The following is a 12,872-nucleotide window of genomic DNA, read 5'->3' as shown; positions in this document are numbered from 1 at the left end:
GCCTTACTGACCCGTCAAGGACAAGTTCGGCACAGGCGGGGCGGTGGCGCACAGACCCGGCCTCCTCCGCCCCCGTCCACCCGATCTCCGTTCCTGTTCTTTCAGGTCCTCGGCCAAAGCCTTGGAGTCCTCCTGTGACCTTCTCCCTCACGCCCCACAACGGAGCCATCGGCAGACTCGCTGGCTCCATTCTCAGAACGAGAACCCAACTGCCTCTCTCGCCGGCCGCGAGCCAAGGAGACGTCTCGGAAGACACCAAGCCCGACGCTTTGATCTTGGACCGTCAGCCTCCAGAACCGGGAGAAAATAAATTTGCTCTTTACACCACTCAGTCTGTGGCACTTCGTCACGGTAGCCCCAGAACTCAGGCCACCCTCCCGTCACCACCTCCTACACTCAGACTCTCCGCTCCGCGGCCGGCGGAACCCGTGTTAAAACAACAGAATGTGGGGGTGCCTGGGGGCTCGGTCGGTTAAGCCTCGGACTCTTGGTTTCTGCTCAGGTCATGACTCGGGGTCCTGATCCCAGCGTCTTGGGATCAAGCCCGGCGGAGCCTGCTTGGGACTCTCTCTCCCTGTCTGCCCCTCCCCTCTCACACTCTCTCTAAAAAGATACAAAGAAGAAGCCCAGACAACAGGGCAAGTCCTCTGTGCCCCCGAAGAACAGCCTGCGGCTCTGCTGACCCCGCGGCCTCCCCCACCTGCTCTCTCACCGGCCTGCTCCCCGCACGTCCCCATCGCACGTCCCCATCGCACGTCCCCACCTGGCCACATGGCCTCCGGGCTGTCCTCACCCACGCTCCCCAGGGCCTCTGCCCCTCCCGGTGTGGCCCCTAGCTCTCTTCCTCCAGGGGTGTGCCCGGCGCCCTCTCAATTCCTCTGTTTCTTCAAATGTCTTTCCCAGGAGGCCTCTCCCGACCCCCGCGTTTAAAACAGGGAGCTGCCCGCGTGCTCCCGGCTTCCCAACCCCTCTTTTTCGCTGTTCTCCACCGCGTCTGCCATCTTCTGATACGTGATGTGCTCGGGTCGTTGAGGCCTCTGGCTGAAGCACGACAAGGATGTCTGGGTGTCGTGTGTGCGCTTTCTCCCGTGTACACGGCAGGTCTTTACCAGGCACCTCTGGTGCGTGCACCACTCCCCCTACCCCCCCCCCCCCCCTTAACTGTTGTGTCCCCGCGGGAAAGGAAGGGGGCCGAGTGCCGCTGTGCCCGGGCTCAGTCCCGGAGTCAGGACGCACGTTGCTGAGGCCTAGACACGGCGGCTTACCTGGGAGCTAGCTGGGAGAGCGCCTGGCTTCCTGGCCCCGCGAATCCGGTCTCTCTCGGCAGCCGGCCTTCTGTAAGACATGACGGTATGACAGGGACAGTCACAAGCGAGTGGACTTGGCCCTAGAGCGTTTCACTCGACGACTCCGAAAATGGGTAAAGTTTCCTTAAGAAAACTTAAGGGTGTTCTCCCACAAGCCTTTACACTGAGTCCTGAGAGATGAATCGTCCTAACCCATCCCGTGTGGCTCTCCAGAAAGGGGACAAGAATCTGAAAACCATCTGCATAATCTACGTCCTCCTCGGGGTTCTGACACGGAGGGGAAGGGCCCCCAAGGCCAAATCTCAGGAGAGACACACGCAAAGGTGACACCCTGGCCGCAGGAACGCAGGCCGCCCCATCCGCAGCCGTGGGGACAACCTGCACAGCAACAAGGCCCAACTTTACTCGGTGCTGTGGGCAGGCCTCAGGCTCTGGGGCATCGAGAGTCTACACCGGCCCCAGCCGCCTTCTGTTTCAGCCGCACGCAACTCAGGAGGCGGCCGATGACGGGCACTTGACGGGCACGAGAGTTAGAGTGCCCAGGCCGGTCCCCGACTCCTTCCCTCAGCAGACTAGACCTGCCATTTCCGGGCCACTGAGGCTTCAGGTCCCTCGAGGGTCCCGCTGCCACCAGGGATCAGAAGCCAGAGCGGAAGTGCTCAGACCCAGACAACACACGGGCCGGGCAGAGGCTCTGCATGACACTCGTCCAGAGCTGCCACCACGCGGACGACCTATTTCCTGGCTCTGGCTCCAGGTAAGACGGGGTAAACACAGGCCATCCTCGGCCTCCCTCGGAATCTTCGTGAAACCTGGCCAGGAAGCACAGGCCAGCTACCCGAGGACTCTGGAAAGGAAACGGCACGCAGGTCAGGAAAGACGGGAACCTCAAGCACAACCCAATTTCTGTTGATGTTGATGTTGTTGTTGTTGCTGTTGTTCCCTTTAGCAGCCCCCCGGCCTGAACTCCACGCAGGCCGAAACGAGAGGTCAGGGAAGCCGTAGGTCATAGTTCAACTAGATTTTTCAGAAAAACCTATGTGCTTCCATGACAAGGGCTTCATGCTAACTTCGGTCGAGGGGCAGAAAATGGATTAAAGATGGAAAAAGAACAGAATACTTCTGGAAGAACTACACAGAACACGGGAAGAAAAGAGAGTTCGAGAGGGGGTATCGGTGCTGCAGACACCCACACGCACACCCACACCACCCCGGCATGCCTCTAGCTCTGTAAGGACAAGAACAAATGCACCGAACAAACACACCCCTTCGCCAAATGCCTCGGGTGAGCTCTCAGCGGCAAGCCACCGAGTGGAGCAGGGCCAGGGCAAGGGGAGCAGGGCTGAGGGGAGCAGGGCCAGGGCGAGGGGAGCAGGGCTGAGGGGAGCAGGGCCAGGGCGAGGGGAACAGGGCTGAGGGGAGCAGGGCCAGGGCGAGGGGAGCAGGGCCAGGGCGAGGGGAGCAGGGCTGAGGGGAGCAGGCCCAAGAGAAGCAGGGCCAGGGGAGGCAGGGCCGAGGGGAGCAGGGACAGGGCGAGGGGAGCAGGGCCAGGGCAGCAGGGCGAGGGGAGCAGGGCCGGCTGAAGACACAGGCTTTGGGCCGCCAGGGTGCTGGAACCAGTCTATGACAGACACAACTCACTCCAAGTAGAAAATGTTTTCTTCAAGCTCTGATCAGAGCAGGACAGAAGGAAGGGACTCAGCCTGCACACACTTAGAGGCAGTCCCAGGGTGGCGATCCTTCAGAAAAGTAAAAAGGAAAGGACAGGAACCTTCTGGGCTGCACCATGAAGGAGAAAAGGAGCAGAGAGGAATGTAAGGTCCTTCAAGATGATGGAAAAAGTTTTTTAGAAAAAAGGAAAATAAAAATACCATCTAGGGGCCCTTGGGTGGCTCAGTCTTAGCTTAAATATCCTACTGGATTCCGGCTCAGGTCATGATCTCATGGCTTGTGGGACTGAGCCCTGTGTCGGGCTCTGCACGGACAGCTCGGAGCCTGCTTGGGATTCTCTCTCTTCCTCTCTCTGCCCCTCCCCTGCTTGGGAGCATGTACTCGATCTCTCTCAAAATAAACAAACATTAAAGAAAAAACAAAAAAAGAAAAACAATGCCACAAAACTTTACCACAATGACAAAAGTGGTAAAGTGTTGCTGAATTAGCAGTCTTATTAAATATTTCACATTCTAGTAAAATAGACGTAATTCAACTAAAAACTAGGAAAAGAAACAAAAAACTAATATAACCTCACTGGTTATTGTATTAATGGCAGGTGAGAGTTAAGGTATACTACCAAAACCTGAAGAACCAGATAATTAAAGGCTAAATAAGAAAATGGTACCAAGGGGGTGCCCGGGGGACTCAGTCAGTAAAGCATCCGACTCTTGGATTCTGCTCAGGTCATGATCTCATGGTGTGTAAGTTTGAGCCCCACATCAGGCTCTGTCCTATCAGCTTGAGATTCTCTTTCTTCCTCTTTCTCCTTCCTTCCCACTCTCTCTCTGTGTCAAAAATAAATAAATAAAACTTAAAAAAAAAAAAAGAAAAAAAAACTACGAAAAGAAAAAAGAAAAAGAAAATGGTACCAAGGCATTACAAAGATCTATGTTCCAAGGTAGCCATTATAACAAAAACGAAACATTCTAGATTTTTTTTTAATGAAAAGCAACAAGTAGTTGAAAAAACAAGTATAAATAATATGATCACGCTGAGACCAAACACATCAATCATATCGATAAATGAGTTGTTTTACTCACCCACTAAAATTTTTTAAAAAAATTTATTATTTTTATTTAATAAAATATTAAATATTGTAATATTTAAAATAAATACATTTATTATCTTAATAAGAGTAGGAGACACAGAATTCGAAGCATGCTCCAGGCCCTGAGCTGTCAGTATAGAGCCTGATGCGGGGCTCAAACCCACGAGGTGTGAAATCATGACCTGAGCCGAATTGGACGCTTAACCGACTCACTCACCCATTAAAAAATTTTTACTATGGCTCAAGAAGCAATACCCAACTACATGCTAAACGCAAGAGACACCTAAAACAAAGATTTGAAAAGGCTGAAAACACAGGGACAGAAAAAAGGATATGGGGCAAATAGAAACAATAAAAGTAGGGTTTGTTTGTTTTTTTTTTAAGATATCAGGAAGAGAATTCGGCCAAAAAACATGAAACATGATAAAGGGCACCTTTTAATGTCGAAAGCCATATACTATAGCTTGACTTGTAACAGTTATGGTTTTGCACCAAATCACACAGCAGTCAACCTCATCAAGCAAAAACTACAATACATAACAAGAAATAGAGATACGCACATTATTAATAAGAAAACTTAACATTCCACGGTCAGTAAATGGACATACAAAGTAGAACAAAAATAAGTTATGATGCGGAAAACTTGATCGAATTAGTAAGTAAATCTTAGGGATAGCTAAGGATAGTTATCTCCTAATAACAGGAAGTAAACTTTCTTCTCAAGCACACATGAATCAGTCACAGAATTCTGTCATATAGTAGGTCACAAAGAGAGCATCAGTAAGTTCCATAAAGTGACATCACACTAAAAATTTATTGAAACATCAGATTAAAAAAGCCCCTCCTAAATGGGGAAAAATAAACTAATAAAACAACTCTTCAGCAAATGGGGAGACAAAACAAAATTTCTAAATAGTGACAATTGACAATATTACAGATTATTATCTATGGAATAAATTTAAAGCAGTGACCAAGGAATATTCATAGTTTTAAATATTTTTTTTTTAATTTTTTTTTTAACGTTTATTTATTTTTGAGACAGAGAGAGACAGAGCATGAACGGGGGAGGGGCAGAGAGAGAGGGAGACACAGAATCGGAAACAGGCTCCAGGCTCTGAGCCATCAGCCCAGAGCCTGATGCGGGGCTCGAACCCACAGACCGCGAGATCGTGACCTGAGCCGAAGTCGGACGCTTAACCGACTGAGCCACCCAGGCGCCCCTAAATATTTTTACATCGATAAAAAGAATTACATGAACAAACTAAATTCTCAGCTCAAAAAGCTAAAAAAAAAGGTAAATCAAAAGAAATTAAGGAAGAAAATAAAATTAAAGACGGAAATCAGGAAACTGAAGAGAAAAACAACCTAATTATAAATCAAAATCCTACTTTGGAAAAAACGTAAACAACTGATAAACTACGAGCTAACTTAATGAGGAAAAAAGGGAGAAAGTACACGCTTACAAAGTAAGGAATAAATAAAAGCTAAAACAAACAAACCCCACCCCCACATACACATACCGTATCACTCTGCAGACTTCTGCACAAATAAATGTGATAGTCTATGAAACAGACTGTTTCCTCGTGAAATACAATTCACCAAAATCACCCCCTTCAGAGACAGAAAGTTTTAGAACACTAATATGCACAGAATAAACAAAGATGTTAAGGAATTACCCCAGAAAAAAGCACTAGACCTAGATCATTCAAAAAAAATTTTTTTTTTACTCACGAACTGTGAGATCATGACCTGAGCCAAAGTTGGACACTCAACCGACTGAGCCACCCAGGCACTCCTGCACCTAGATTATTTCAGAAGAGTATTCTAACAAACTTACAAAGACCAAATAAACCTAATGTTTCATAAATACCTTCCAGAGCGCTTAAAAATGAACAAAACTTCTAATTTTTTTGTGAAAATAGTTTAACATTGACAATTAACCTGACAAAGAGTACAAAAATATTTTGTAGCCCAGTATTAAAGTGAAAAGTACTAACAAAAATCCAACATCACATTAAGGAAAGTAATATATCATGACAAAAGTGGGAGTTATTCAAGGAATGCAAGATTTGTTCAATATTAGGAAATCCATTAACATAATACTACATATTAACAGATCTATGGGGGAAAATCATAATTATCTCCATAGATACTGAAGGAACTCACAACAGAAATCAACATCCATACCTGATGAAAATACTCAAGAAAGTAGGAATTAATGAATACTTCCTTTTATTTTTTATACGAATACTCCCTTTTAAATGATAAAATATACACTCCTTAGTCTTACAGCCAGTACCTAAGTGAGAAAAACTAGTCATTTCCAATGAGATCAGGAGCAAGTCAAGAATGACCACTATCTCCACTGTTAATAAACTCTGAGCTGGAAGTACTAGCCAACACAATTAGAAACGAAAAGTCAATTAGAGGTTTAATAACTGAAAAGAGGTAAAATTATATCTGTTTGGAGATGTATGAGAGTATAACTAGAAAACTCTAGAATCAACATTAAAACTGACTCAAAAGAATTCAGTAAGGCAGCAGGATATAAAACTCACCCACAGAAACAAACAGCCCTTTTCTGTGCACAGACAACCGACTAGAGCATACAATGATAGAGAATATTCCTTGTACGATAACAGAAAATATGAAATACGCAAAAATAAATAATTTTATAAAATAGAGAAGAGGAAGACTCTCAAACACTACTGAAGGACCTAAAAGTAGACCTGAACAAACGGAAAGGTATCTTTTGTTCTTGGATAGAATGACTCAATATAATGAAGACGTTGGTTCTTCGTAAAAAGATGTGTGAATTAATGCAATTACAACAAAAAATAATATGCTTCTTCATGGAACCAGACCAAATGTGAGCAAACTATGGCCCACAGGTCAATTCTGGCCTGCAGCCTGTTTCCATAAAGTTTTACTGAAACAAGGTAACACTTACTCATTAACATATTGCCCATGGCTTCTTTCACACAGGCAGAGTTAAATAGTTGAGCAGAGACCATATGGCCCCCAAAACCTAAAATACATACTTTCTGACGCTTCACAGACGTATCAGGAATGCCTGAGCTACCATTATTACTCAGATTCACTTGGGAAAACCAACATGCAAGAATCGCCAGGAAACAATGAAAAGAAAGACTGGGGGGTGACTAACTCTATGAGACATTAAAATATAGTATAAAGCTTCTAATGTTAATATTCTGGTACAGGAATACATAAAAAGATAAGTGGAATAGAATAGAAAATCCAGAAACAGATATCACCATACGTAGAAATTTAGTATACAATAAAGGTTATGTCTCAAATTACCAGGGAAAAGCTTGTTTGTTTGTTTGTTTATTTGTTTATTTATTTATTTATTTATTTATTTATTTATTTATTTATTTATTTTAGAGAGCACATGAGTGGGGGAGAGACAGAGAGGGAGAGAGAGAATCCCAAGCAGGGTCTGCACTCTCAGCACAGAGCTCGATGCAGGGCTTGAGCTCATGAACTGTGAGATCATGACCTGAGCCAAAATCAAGAGTCAGACACTTAATCGACTGAGCCTCCTAGGCGCTGAACTTTTAATAAACGATGTCAGAACATCAGGATAGTCACATGAAAACTGATACAATTTGATCTATACCCACATCACATACCAAAATCAATTCCAAACTGATCAGGGATCTGAATTTAACACGTTGAAACCACACAGGTACTGAAACATACAGATAACCTCAGTGTATAGAAAGGTTTTCAGCCTATGACACGAGATTGGCCATTTGACTAAAATAAAAGCATTTTGCATGTAAAAAGGAAAGAACAAAGTCAAAAGTCAATGACAAACTGAAAGAAAGTGTTTGTAACATATATTTGAGACAAACGAATATTTGTATCTATTAGATAAAGGTCTCTTAAAAATTGAGGGAAAAAAACCACTAAAAACCTGATAGGCAAAAAAATACACAAAAAAGATAGAAAAATGTTTCTCAAACACATAAAGAGATGTTAAATCTCACTTATATTTACAGAAATTTAAATTAAAAGTACATGAAATATCTACGAATAGATAGGAGCTTTCTAAACTTGATAAAGAATACAAGAAAACTATAGCTAATATTATACTTAATGGTGAGAAGCTTGAATCTTTCCAGTTAAGACAAGGAAAAAGGTAAGGATGTCCCTTCTTACTACTCCTTTTCAACATCATACTGAAAGTCTTAGATAATACAGTAAGACAAGAAGAGAAAATAAAAATTATACAGAATGGGAAAAAATAAACTATCTTTGCTTCCAGATCACATGATTGTCAGTGTAGAAGATACAAAAGTATCAACAAAAAACCTGGAATTAATTAAGCGATTATAGCAAGCATGCAGGATACAAAGATAATATACAAAAGGCAATCACCTTCTTCCACACCAGCAATGAATCTGAAGTTAAAAACGTAACATCATTAGCACCTATGCAAAATGATATACTTAAGTATTAATCTAACTTATGTATTAATCTAACTTCTGTATGTATGAAGAAAACATAAAACTCTGATGAAAGAAATAAAAAAGAACTAAATAAATGAACAGAAATCCCATGTTCATGGATATGCTGACATCTATGCTGTCAGGACGCCAATTCTTCCTAACTTGATCTGCAGGTTGAACTCAATTCCAATCAAAATCCCTGCAGGTTATTCTGTTGCTATCAACAAACTGACCCTAAAGTTTACACAGAGAGCAAAAGACCCAGAGAAGTCAACAAACTATTGAAAGAGAACAAAACTGAGGGACTGACACTACTCAACTTCAAGACTTGCTACAATGCTCCAGTAACCCATGTAGTATTGGTAAAAGAACAAATAGATCAGTGGAAGAGAGTCTAGAAATGGACTCATATAGATGTAGTCTGATCTTTCGACAAAACAGCAAAGGCGATGCAATACAGAAAGATGTCTTTCAACAAATGTGGCAAGAACAACTGGACGTCCCCTGCAAGAATATGAAATAGACAGACTTTACGCTTTTCACAAAAATAAACTCAAAATAGGCCATGGACTTAAATGTAAAACACAAAACTATAAAACTCCTAGACGATAACACGGGGGAAATAAAGACAATTTTTTAGATAAAATACCAAAGGAATGACCTATGAAAGAAATAACAATCTGGATTTCATTAAGGTTAAAAACTTCTGTTTTGTAAAAGACACAGTCTAAAGCCACAGACTGGGAGAAGCCACAGACTGGGAGAAAATATTTGCAAAAGACATCTGATAAAGGACTGTTACCCAAAATATACAATGCATTTCTATATCCTTAAAACCCAACAAGGAACCACCTGATTAAAAAAAGGGCAAAAGATCTGAACAGCCCACCAGAGAAGATGTAGATGACAAATTAGCATATGAAAAGATGCTCCACATCGTATGTCATTGGGGAACTGAACGTTAAAACGAGATACCACTAAAAATTACAATGACCCAAATCCAGTACACTGACAACAGATGCTGACAAGGACGTGGACCAACAGGAACTCCCGTCCATCGCTGGTGGGAACGCAAAATGGTACAGCCACTCTGGAAGGCAGTTTGGTGGTTTTTCACAAAACTAAACACACTCTTGGGGTGCCTGGGTGCTGGGTCGGTTAAGTGTCCAACTTCAGCTCAGGTCATGATCTCACAGTTGGTGGGTTCAAGCCCCGCGTTGGGCTCTATGCTGACAGCTCAGAGCCTGGAGCCTCTTCACATTGTGTGTCTCCCTCTCTCTCTGCCCCTCCCCCACTCACACTGTCTCTCTCAAAAATGAATCAACATTAAAAAAACACACACACACACAAAAACTAAACACACTCTTACATAGTCCAGCAACTGTGCTTCTTGGTATTTACCCAAAGGAGCTGAAGATGTGATGTCCACACAAACACCTGCACAAGGATGTTTACAGCAGCTCTGTGCACAATTGCCAAAACTCGGCAGCACCAAAGATGCCCTTCAGTCAATGAAAGGATAACCAAACGGTGCCACATCCAGACAACGGAACATTGCTTAGAGCTGAAATAGGAATGTTCCCCAGGGAAAGCCCTGGGGAAACCTTATGCGCATATTGCTAAGTGAAAGAAACCAGCCTGAAAAGGCCACAAACTGTACGATTCCAAGTACATGATATTCCAGAATAAACAAAACTGTGGCATTGGTGAAAGAGATCAGTGGTTTCAGGGGTCGGGGAGAAGGATGAGTAAGCGGAGCACAGAGGATTTTCAGGGCAGTGAAACTCTTCTGTGACACCATAAATGGTGACACACGCCATTATACATTTGTCAAAGCCACGGAATGTACAACACAAAGAACGAACCCTCAAGTAAATCAAGGCCTTTGGGGGATAATGGCATCTCAATGTAGGCTCCTCTGTAACAGCTGTAGCACTCTGGTCCCAGAGGTTGACAGCTGGGGAGGCTGGGGGGGGGGGGGGGCGGGTAGAGGACGTAAGGCAGCTGCTTGCACTCTCCACTCAATTTTGCTGTGAACCTACGAGTACTCTCAAAAACGTCTATTTAAAAAAATGAAATAATTAAAAAAGGTATGTGAAATATTGTTTCTCACCAATCAGGCCGGCATCCATTGAAAAGTAGGACAGTGCATTTTGTCGTCAAAACTGTGGGGCAACAGACACGCTTGTGTTGCTAGAGGGAAGGCCAACTGACACGACGCTCTGGCCGGGAGTTTGGCAGCGCTCCTAAAACTAGATCTGCATTTGTATCTGACTCAGCGGTCCCATCTCTAGAAATCGGCTCTGAAGATACATCTCCAACGATTTAAACATATACAAGCACGAAGTTGCGCACCGTAGCCAAGGTCTGCGGTTTGAAAATATTTAAACCACTTCAACGCCCATGTGAAGCAAAGTGGTCGAACAAACCTGGTATAACGGAGTACTACGCACCTGTAACAAGGAAGAAAACCTTCGTGAATTGACACGAAATGATTTTCAGGATATACCATAAATTTCAAAAAACAACAGTCGAGAAACACACGCCACATTTTGTGGGGTGCGTGGGTGGCTCAGTCGTTAAGGGTCCGGCTCTTGGTGTCGGCTCGGGTCACGGTCTCACCATCTGTGGGTCTGAGCCCCGCATCGGGCTCGTTGCTGACAGTACAGAGCCTGCTTGGGCTTCTCTCTCTCCCTCTCTCTGCCCCTCCCCCCACTCTCAAAAAGGAAAAAAAAAAACAAAACAAGAAAAACATCCACTCCATTTTGTGTGAGAACGAAGTAGAAATAAAAAACTTCACATGTATCTATTCATCTGGCCACAGACAGCTTTGGAAAGGGTGAAAGAAGACACTAACGCGCGTGGCTACTATCCCGTGGGGGGCGAAGCCGCAGTAAGAGCACAGGAAAACGGAACTGGCGTCAACAGGTGACGGAGGGAGAGTCACGCTTCCGCGAACCTACGTTGTTTGTCACAGGCACATTTTTACTTTCACAACTGTTACATTCCACACGCTCAGTAAGTAAACAGGCAAGACGCCTGAGCAAAATGTTACAATGTAATACAAGCGAAACAAATGAGTCAGTGTTTCAAATGAAGAATCCCCAGAAGGGGACACACTCAAATGGTACTTTAATATGATACTAAGAATATAAACCCAAGTTGAAGATAAAAAGAACTATCAACAATTACTGCACTCTAATTAGCAGGGCTATTTCCCCCTGTGGTGGTGAAGATGTACTACCTACTGTATACCCTAGGACTGAACAAATAAGTAAATATACTACTGGCAAAATGGCACACAGATTCCTTATCGTCAGAGAAGGGAGTTACAAATATAGAAAAGAGAACTCTAGGGTTTACCTGGAATTAGAAGTATCAGGAGGTCAAATTTTTTAAAACACTTTTTAAGTTTATTTATTTTGAGAGAGCAAGGGAGCACATGAATGGGAGAGGGGCAGGATGGGGGGGACTGAGGATCCAAAGTAGGCTCTGTGTCGACTGCAGAGAGCTCAGTGTGGGGCTCGAACTCATGAACTGTGGGATCATGGCCTGAGCTGAAGTCAGATGCTCAACCGAGCCACCCAGGCGCCCCAGAGATCAAGTTTTTAAGTATATACAGAACACAGAAATGCATGTATGTGTCAAAGTGCACGTTTATTTTATCTTTCTAATAATGTCTGCTGAAAGGTCACAGAAAGCATGAAATCTTAGTGGTAAGGAGCACACCAAGCACTCAGGTCTTGTTTCTAAACACCATTCTCCCCTGAAAGCGATCAGGGCTCCTGGGAGAAATGTTGATTCCGGGCTTTAGAAAGTACAAGATGAGCCCGGAGCACCTTGTGCCAGAAAATAAGCAAGTGCTCAGAAAGTAGTGACAAGATGGGAAAAGGACCCAGGAGCCAGGCCGAGGGGGCTGCTATTACCCAAATCCGGAACAAACAGAACATCAAAACAAGCAATAAGCTAGTAACACAGTAAGAATCCATGAATCTATACGTATATATTAAAAAAAAAAAAAAAGCAAATAGAGAAGGGAGTTTTTCTTATACTAAAAAGCCAACAATTAAACGTAGAAGAAAAGATGTAACTTTAAAAGTCACGATGTCCAATCAAAAGAAGAATATGAATTATTTCAGGTAAAAATCTAGTGGGTATAAAGTTTGTGAGATCAGGATATTGACACAATCTGAAAATATCTCCCTACTAGATGTTTAATAATTACAGAGACAAGGAGAGGAACTTCATAGGACACAAACCTGGAAGCCACGACTTAAACCCAGTGATCAAAGTCACTGTCACCAGTAACATGGTATATAACTTGCCTCC

The 12,872-nt window shown here is 43.7% G+C and overlaps 1 protein-coding gene across 10 annotated transcripts in view; it reads right to left on the bottom strand.

Annotated features, from left to right (window-relative positions):
• The window catches only part of ZNF322 (zinc finger protein 322), a 34,941-nt gene that overhangs the window by 17,561 nt on the left and 4,508 nt on the right, over nucleotides 1-12,872 (bottom strand). For 8 of the 10 annotated variants that reach the window (XR_006202351.1, XR_006202352.1, XM_042937569.1 and 5 more), the window contains one exon: nucleotides 1,266-1,335. The gene's annotated coding sequence lies outside the window, so the exon portion shown is untranslated. Of the gene's footprint in view, nucleotides 1-1,265; nucleotides 1,336-10,656; nucleotides 10,997-12,872 lie in introns of all 10 variants that reach the window. The other 2 variants (XM_042937570.1, XM_042937571.1) reach the window with 1 other exon arrangement.

This window comes from Panthera leo, chromosome B2 (assembly GCF_018350215.1).
Source record: "Panthera leo isolate Ple1 chromosome B2, P.leo_Ple1_pat1.1, whole genome shotgun sequence".
Classification (NCBI taxonomy): Eukaryota; Metazoa; Chordata; class Mammalia; order Carnivora; family Felidae; genus Panthera; species Panthera leo.
The sequence above is the reverse complement of the archived record's forward strand: the minus strand, read 5'-3'. Positions and strand labels throughout refer to the sequence as shown.